Source organism: Motacilla alba, chromosome 6 (assembly GCF_015832195.1).
Source record: "Motacilla alba alba isolate MOTALB_02 chromosome 6, Motacilla_alba_V1.0_pri, whole genome shotgun sequence".
Classification (NCBI taxonomy): Eukaryota; Metazoa; Chordata; class Aves; order Passeriformes; family Motacillidae; genus Motacilla; species Motacilla alba.
This window is the reverse complement of record NC_052021.1, coordinates 30,667,660-30,677,085: the sequence shown is the minus strand read 5'-3', so window position 1 is coordinate 30,677,085 and position 9,426 is coordinate 30,667,660.

Below are 9,426 nucleotides of genomic sequence, written 5' to 3'. Positions count from 1 at the left end.
CCAGTGAGGCAGGTTACACAGGATATCTGTACAGGGACACACTGTTTGCTCTCTGGTGCTGGGGTGTTGCTGGGCCATAGCTGTGACCCTGAGGCAATGTGGTTTCTAGTTCCTATTGTCATTAGCCATCCTTCAGATCAGAATGATTTATGAAAATGTCCATGTAGGGAATACTGCCAAGCAAAAATCTTGGCTTCAGGAAAATCTGTTATTAAGATAAGTGAGTCTATGTAGTGTCTGGCTAATCTCAGATGAGACTCCAGGCTCAAGGTCTATATGCTCTGTTTCAGAAGGGAAAACACTCAAGAAGCATTTTCTACTTTTTGTGTTCTTTGTGTAAGTGCAAACACAGCACTCCTGACTTGTCCAGGTTCCTGTCTGCACAGTGCTTCACACACCCGGGAGTACCAAACTAAACATTTGCTCCGGAGTGTTCCACTACAACTGGAAACCATGTAATTGTAGTTACCCAGAGTTGATTTACTCTACAGGGTCTTCCATGTTTGTTTGACTTGAACATGGGCTGCAGAGAGCTCCCTCCCAGCTGCACAGCAGCTCTAGCCCAGGCTGCACAGCACAGCACTGCTGTAATAGAATTGTTATTCACTGCAGCATGTATCTATTATCAACCAGATATCTCTGGTGTGTCAGGAAACAACACATCTTGCAGTGAGATCTAAATCAGCTTTCTACCTCCCGAGTACCTGCAGCACTTTCCCAGGTCACCTGAGCAGGAAAGGCTCTGCTAACCAGAACTGGGAGTTCAGAGGTTTGTTCTGGATGAGCATTGCAGAGAGCTGTCACTGATGAACCCGGGTGAGTGACGTGCCTGGCACGTGTCGAGTGCTGTGCTCCAAAGCAGGCTCCAGTCCAACTCCTCATTTGAGTCATATAAACACTCCTAATAAATGCAAAAAACACAGACTTTCTCAATCATCAGACTCAAGAGACATGATGAATTTGACCTGCATGATTTCTGTCACTTGGTGTTTCATCCAGAGTATCACTGAATAGCCCAGGTCTTCATTGATTGTACTTTGAATATCCTGCTCCAGGTGTATGAACCATTTCAGCTAAAAGAAAAAAGGTCCCACCTACGAATTACTGTGAGCAGAGCTGTACAGATGTTTGCCTTCATGGTTTGTTCAGAATCATGGAGCTGTTTTTTGGGCCCACTGTTAAAATTGGGGCTTGCCTTTAATAAAATTTAAGATGCAAAGTGATTGCTAGTCTTGTACTAATCTGCCACGTCTGCTACAGACCACTTCAGACTTGATTTCCAGTGTTTGGTACACAACTCAGTGTAACTGGTGGTGGAGTGGAGAGCAGAGGTAGGTGGATGAAGCCATCCACAAATGTCTGATCTCACTCTGGCTGCTGCATGCTGCAGACATTGCTTGGCTCTTAGAGCTTGATCATGCCATCTGCTTGTTGGAGTCACAGCAACTGGCAAGCCATTTGATAGATAAATATATTTCCTATGAACTTTAATAGAAAATTCAAAATATTAATAAGAAATTAGAGTGCTAATTGTACTGTTTAAATGGAGAAAGGCTTTTTAAATGTACATGTTGCAATCACACTGCAACTGCACTAAAGCTGGGCATTCACAAAGCACCTACTCCAATTTCAAAATTTCAGATTTTTCGATAAAGGTTGAGGGGCTAATTCCATCACAATTTTTATTTTATTTTCCCTTTTTATTTCCACCTGAAATGAAATTTGTCCTAAATCAGGGAGCAAATCTGGCTGTGAATGCTGCAAAAACAGCTTTCATTTCTGTGACCTGTATGCAGCAAAAGCCAAATTCAATTCCAAGCATAGGCAGCAGAAGACAACTTGAATTTAGAGCTACTCGCTCTCTTAATATGTCATGATGTTGCACATGTAAGGTAAATTAATGTTTCTGGAATAGGCATTATTGGCTGCTCATTCCCTGTTCTGCCAGTGTCAGTCAGACAGAAGCCTGAGGAGGCAGCTCTTTGGTTTAGGAGTGTCTGGGTCTAACCAGGGAGCAGAACTTCGTCTCCCTTAGACATCAGGAGGCTGAAGGAGAGTCGGTCTGAGCCGTGCTTTAATTGCCACAGTGGCCAGCACCCATTAGAATTGAGAGGCTCCCACCTAGTGGATAATCTGCCCTGCTGTACTCCGGGCTGCCACGCTCCAAATGTGCTTGGGAACATCTGAGTCATTTTTCCAGTTTACCGGCAAATCTTGCTCCAAACCAGAATCATTTCCAGACCTGAGGGTGCCCAATAGCACACACAGTACGGAGTCTGGAAAAAACAACTGAAAAGGGAGTTTTAAAAGCCTCTTCCATGAGCAAATCGATCCTTTTATGAGCACAATGTTGCACATGTAAAGGCAGAAGTATTTCTCCAGTTTCTGTGGGTAGTGCAGCTGATTTAATTATATTTGTGCTCTGTCCCTAATCTTCCCTTCCAAATATTTTTATTCCCTTGAATTGAAGAAGCAGATGCAGAGCTGATAGCATCTCTTGCTCTCTCGCTGGCACAGCGGAGTCTCAAAGGAGGCAACAGACTGAAAAGAAAGAAACAAATGCATGTCCTTTAGTCTCTGCTCCTTCTGGCTCTCCGTGGATCAGCCTCTGCCTGGGTATTCAGCTTTGGAAGTGTTAGCGTTTCCTAGCCATACAAAGAGCTCTTTGGTCCATGCCAGGAATGCAACCCCTCCACTTCTTAGGAGTGTGGCTGGCTGCTCAAGGCTGGCTGGCTGATAAGAGCAGTGACAAGGGCTGGAGGGGGCATTAGTGCCTCCCCTCCTTTCTCCTGGAGCTGTTTCCTGCTGAGCTCTCACCCCAGGCCCCCTCCAAAGATATCCCACAGCTGCAGTGCCATAATTGCTGTTTGCCTGCCTAGGAAATCCATCACACAGGACAGCTGGATCAGCAGGATGGACAGAGGTGAGGGGAGGGTTTCTGGACACTGTTATTCTTCACTGGATCAGCTGTCTTATCCATGGAGGCATTTACACATCCACTCAATGCTGCAAGCCAGTCAGAAAAACTAAAAAAAAAAAACCTGAAAACTTAAACCCTTTGGTGGCACAGAACCCACACATTCCTTTAATGGGGAATATCACTGTGCCTCTGCTGAAATTTGAACCAGCCAAGAAGTCAGCACAAATTTTCATTGGCACAATAACCTTCAAGAGATGGAGTTATAAACAAAACCATGCTTGCAGGTATCCTCATGCAAAAGTGAGTTTTGCCATGGTGAATTTTAATACAGTCTTCAGCAGTAAAGAAATCCAAGTGGAAAATCCTAGTCTGCATACTCCTGATAAAAACAAAACAACAGCCAGAGGAGGCATTTATAAAAGACTCCTTATTATAATAATTTTCCTCTAATTTCCTTGCTAGGAGAGTTGAGTAAAAATCCCATCTCTAGCAGTGGCTCTGTCTGGTGTTCAGGGCATGGTTGATGTTGGATTGGATGGCCCAGGGGTCCTGCAGCAGGGCCACAGAGGGAAAACCTGCAGGTCAAATTGAGCTGCCACTAAGTCCCTTCTTAAATTGGAACTGAAAACTGTCATCTGCAGCTCCTGATCACATTTTATTTTCTGCCATCCTTGCTGCAGGGTCACCTGATAGGGCAGAGGGGCAGGAAACTGGGGGCTCCACTTCTGCTCCAGGGGCTGAGTCACAACTGCATCTCCACAGATTCAGAGAAAGACAAACCTGGCTAATGCATAAAACCTGGAGTTCAGAGCAGCTGCAGGGAAATACTTTCCAAATTTAATCAATTTTCTGAAACAGAAGATTAGGTGATGCTTATCTGCATTTACAGAACTGCACTTTTGGTCAGCAGTACCTAAAAGGATTTTTTTCACTCTTTGGCTGATTTTCCCCAGAACAAAGCTGTTTTCCTTTCCCATTGTTTATGTCCAGGGCACTGGAAAACTAGATTTTTGTTTCTAAGGGCATATTGCAAATTTTCTCCTATCTTTCTAAAGTCTCATTTTTTTTTTCTGTTATTTTTTTGGGGTTTTACTTTTTTGGTTTTTGTTTTGGTTTGGTTTGGTTTGGGGTGGTTTTTTTGGTGGTTTTTTTTTTTTTTTGGCTGAACATCATCTATGCTGTGGTTTAAATATCAACTCTATTAAAAAAAAATACAGATGGTGCAAAACACCAAAACAGTGGATCTGATTTCTAGAGGTTTATACTGGCATGGAAAGATCCTTGCTAAGCTTTGGGACAGCACAGCCCTCCTTGTGTTCCCTGGTGCTGGGAATGTGGCCTGGCAGTTAAATGGAGCAGATCACTTCCACTCTTCAGCACATCCTGAGTTGCCAGAATAGTCTGCCTTGGCAAGGTGAGAGAGCCAGAGCAGTTTGAGAAGCAGCAGAGTGCTGCCCTGGTTTCTTCTTCCCTCCAAAGAAAATCTTTGGAGATTTCTTAATTGTCGGTGATCAGGACTGAGAAGGAAAAATCTTTACTTTTTTTTGCCATTGTGTAGAAAAATTTAAATATCATCCCAGAATAATCCCATGCTTAGGGCAGGCACTGGACTGTGGTTCAAGTCTTGTGGCTCTTACCCAGATCAGAGCCTTTAACCTTTATTTCTTGCAGCCCAGTTCAGCTCTATACCACAAGATCACTGCCTGTGGGTTTTTTGTCATTTGTCTGAGAATTTTACTGGCTCCATGTCTGTGTTTCCTGAAGCCCATCCTGCATTAGGTGCAAATTTTTGCCTTGAGAATTCTGTTTTAAGCCTTTACCCTCTGCTGCTTTAATCAACAGGAACAGAACCCAGTTCTGGGATGGAAGTTCTCTGTGTTTCACCATGGGTTTTTAGCTCCACATCTTCACTGGGAGCAATGCCAAGCCTGAACATCCAGGAAGAACTTGCAAGAGAGGGAGCTGAGCAGTCTGCAGCAATATCAAGCAGGCAGCAAGACCCAGCAGAGCAATAAACAGATTAAAAGAAAGAATCTTGCATGACTGAGCCCTTGTACTGAGCACACAGTGTGGGATGCTGTGATCTAATAATGTCTAGACATAAATATCCCACATAACTTTATTTCCTCTCTAACATGAATACAGCCAGGAGTTTCCCAAAAGAAAATACATGAAGAGAATTTCAGGTTTACAACCTCACTAGTCAAAGAATTCCAGGTGCCTTTTGCACGGAATCCCCACCATGCTTTTACAACACAGATTTATCTGTGTGCATGGATCCCCCTTTTGCTTGTTCCAGGGCTAAGGTCTCAGAGACAAAATCTTTGTGAGAGGTGGTGCAAAGGTTGTGCATTGGTGATATGGTGCATTTATGTCTCAGTGAATTATGTTTAATGTACAATCAATGAGAATGTTCTTGTTCACCATTATTTAGCATAATTAAACACAATGCTGAGTGATTATGAAGTATGCATAATGCACAGAAACACATTTTAAAAACAAATAGGTTTGGGATAACATCTCTTTTGTTTCTGAGCAGTCAAATAAAGACATGTCTAATACAGCTCTGCTTCATGGTTTTGGTGTAACAAACTCTTGAGCTGCAAGAATTAAAGTTTGGGGTAATTGTGATAAGCAGATGTCTCCTGTTAACATGTCCAGGGAGTCATGTTCTCTTGGAATATTTTTCTTCAGTCTCACATAAAGACACTGTGAAGCTTCTGGCTTTTTGAAGCAGCTCCAGTTAAGACAGAGGTGGTTCAGCCTTCAAAGTTTCTTTTTGTGAACCTCAGGAAAGCAACACTGCATCAGTTTGTCTGTGTATTTAACTCCCTGATTTTGCCAGGCACATTTTCTGCTCTTGGCTCTCTGGGATCCCATCCAAAGCTCTTTCAGAGTTTAGACTCTGATCAAATAGGAGCAGTGTGACAAAACAGAAAGTTTTCTTGTATTTTAGAATACATGTGTCTTTTCTTGCTGCAAACAAGGAAGCTGACAGATGACAAATTCTGGATGGCATTTGAACTAAACTTCCAGTAGACTGGCAGCCTCTTTATGTTTATTTTTGGTGGAATGACCTTTGCATGTGTAAAGGCTCGAGATGCTTCCTGATTAAGTTATACTTCCACATGAGAAACTTTCAGCTCAGAGGAATTAGGTGAAATTTTAAGAGAAAGGGTGTTCCCTTGAAATATAAAGCCTTGAAACATAAAGTAATAAAATTTGCATTTTCTTGGGTTTTATATTTTGGATGCTTTCAGTTATTACCACCAAATTATTTGAAGAGTTGATGGGCTTCATGAACTATGAAAAAAGAGAAATGACTCTTCTGATTTTGACCTACAGGTAAGATTTCTTCCTCTTAGTAAAAAGTAACTGATATCAGAATAAAATAGTATTTTGATGCAGGAAACTGATCCTTATTCAGGTTTTCTCATTTTTAGAAGTTTTAGTTATTTGACAATTAATTTTCCGTTCACTCATGAATTATTATTTAATTAGTTTACTTTGCTCAGCTGCCATCCTGACCTAGGTCTGGTTTCCTACTTGTTTTCTGTGAGGGAAGAGCTTTGGCTGTGTCTGTATTGCAAAATTCAAACAGCTCAGACTATTAGCCCTGTCTCCTTGTATATGTCAACCTCCCAGCCAAGTCAGGTAAAACGAAGTACATTCCATTTAGATGAAGGATTAGGTTTTGGAGGGAGAATAAATTATAAAATAAATAAAAGAAATCAAGGTCAGGAGCAGACAGCATGTTTTCAGGACATGGTTTAAGTTCAGGCTCCTTTCCTGGTTGTATTCCATAATTCTGTGCTGCTTCCCAGTTAGCTCACAGGAATCTGACCAGTCTGACCAAGGGCTGGGGAGCAGTTGTGAAGAGACCTCCAGATTTTGCCCCAGGTATTTCTGTTACACATCTGAAATCATCCGTATTTGAAGAGTTATTTTAAGTCTCCCTGCACCTCCTGTTCTTCAGAAGGATAATTAGATCTGTAAAGAAAGAAAAAAAATCAAAGTAATTAGATTTAAAGAGGCTGGATATCAAGACTAACCCTCTTGCTATTGAAGTAAAGGTGATGAAGAGCAAGAAAAAGTATTTAAGTCTAGTTTCCTTCTGCCTGCTTCCCATCAGGGCTCTGACCTCACTGTCCCACATCCTGCGGTGTCTCTGCTGGGTGAGAACAGCTCCTCAAAGATTCTCTCAGATCCCAGATCCTTCCTCTCCTGCCCCATCCCCTCCTCCTCCCTTCTGGGGAAGCAGCAGTGCCAGAGCAGCACTGGTTTCTGCCTCCCAGGACATCCCTATTCCTAATTCCACATTGCTTGTGCTACCTCCCAGGAGGACCTACAGTATGCTGAGGTAATGATTAAGAACTCAAACCTTTCCTGGGTCTTGATTTTCTTCATAAATTTGTAAAATGTGGGTTCTGTAGGTAAAAAAATAAATTAAAAGTGCTTTGATTTTAGAGCTGAGGTGAACAGCAGTCAGCAAACCATCTCTGCAAGATTCCACAGCCACAGCAGAGCTGCCAGACTTGGAATTAAGAAAAAGCTATGCAGGCTAACAATTCCCAGTAGATTAGCTGCTCTGACAGAGATAAATCAAGAGGCAAGTCCCAAACAATTCCTTTGCTGGAGTCAATACTCAGTATAAACTGTGATGTTGTAGCATCTGGGCAACTCTCTGGGCTATGCAGACAGGTTTTTACCCATCAGAGCCCCTGGGCAAGCCATGGACAGCTGGTTTCTCCAGGAGGATGCTGTGGGAAATGGTGTTAAACCCTTTCCTAAAGTCCAGACAGACACATCCACAGCCTTTCCTCATCCACCACGAGGGTCTCCCTCTCACAGAAGGAGGAGCAGGCTTTGCCTTTTCCTAAACTCATGTTGGCTGGCTCTGATCCCCCCATTAACAAATCTCAAAAGAGCTACCTGTTAATGGAAAACACAGTTGCACAGTGGAGTTTTTTTCCTCAGAGGATTTCTCCTGACATCAGTGCTATCCAACACTCTGAATACTGCAAATCCTAAACCCAGTAGAAAAACTTTACTGTCAGTCCACACTTGGAGAAGATTCAGTTGGGTGTATAATTGCTTTATAAAGATGTTGCTGTAATTAAATTTATACCAAATTTTTGCAGCGACCTTGAGTATCTCTGAAACTGAGACAAACTTTAGTTTATTTATTTTTTTTTATTGTTGCATTAGACAAAAACACATTGCCAGGGAGTTGGCAGTTCAGGCAGTGCTGCACACCCTGATTCTGGTCAGAGTGCCACGACTCCATTGTCTCACACCAATCCTGCTGCATCATCTGGAACTGCAGGCACTGGAAAATGTCTCAACACTCCAAGAATTCCTGGCATTTTCTGCCTGTAGACCAATAAAAAAAGTTGCTGGTTGTTTCTGCCTGCTGGAGATTCTTACCTGCAGATCTCTGGCTATTCAAAATCCATGCTTAGAGTACTCCACTAATTCCTTACATATCCAAACTGCTTTGATTTTAATACATTTTTAAGAGTTATTTAAGCCACCTTCCTCTGCATCCATGTGCTAGAAAAACTTCTACCAGAAATGTGTGCCTGGCAACAGTCTTGCATGTTTAAACTAAAGAGGAAAACACTACTGTGAGAGCAGGAGGCACGAAAATATCAAGTTTGATAAATATATAAGCAGTTTTCTCTGCGATATTACTGCTTTGGAAGAGAGGGGGTATTTAGCAGTACCCGAATATTCAATATGTGTACAAATGGATTTTTTTCCAGAGTGAGAGGGCTGTGATTGCTCTGCAGGAGGTGCGTGTGAGGATGCTCATCCTCGGCCTGTGCAGAGCTATCCTGATCCATTTTCCACGGACAATTCCTAACTTGGCTCTCTCGGTGGGCCCCCTAAACAACACGCATCCCTTAATCTTCCCAGGGAACTGAGGCGGTGCTCATCTACACACACACACACGTATGCGGCAAATGAAATCGGGATTATTGGGAATGACGGGATCAGAGCGCTTTGGGCTGGAAGGGACCTTAAAAAACCACCTGGTCCCAAGCCCCTGCCACACGCGGGGCAGCTGGCTCCAAGCCCTCGCAGCCGGGCCATCCTCCTGCAGCGCTGTCGCTGTGACGCGCCCCGGTGCGGGCCCCGCGCCCGCCCGCCGCAGCCACGCGGAATGGCCGGGATGAGCCTCGGGGCACAGCGGGGCGCGGCGTTTGTCCCCCGCACACGGTGACACCGCGCTCCGGCGCAGCCTTGGCAGCCCCGTCCCGCTCGGTGGGGCCGGGGCTGGAGCTGGGATTAGGGCCGGGGCCGGGATCGGGATCGGGACGAAGCGAATCTTCCCGGGCTGCCGGCGGCCAATCGCGACGGCCCGGGCGCGCCCCCGCGGCGCCGCTGCCGCCGGGCATGCCGGGAGCTGTAGTTCTCTCCCGGTGCCGCGCCGTTCTATGCGCGGCCCGGCGAACTACAACTCCCAGTAGCCTGCGGGGCCCCGCCGCGCCGTGCCCGGCCGT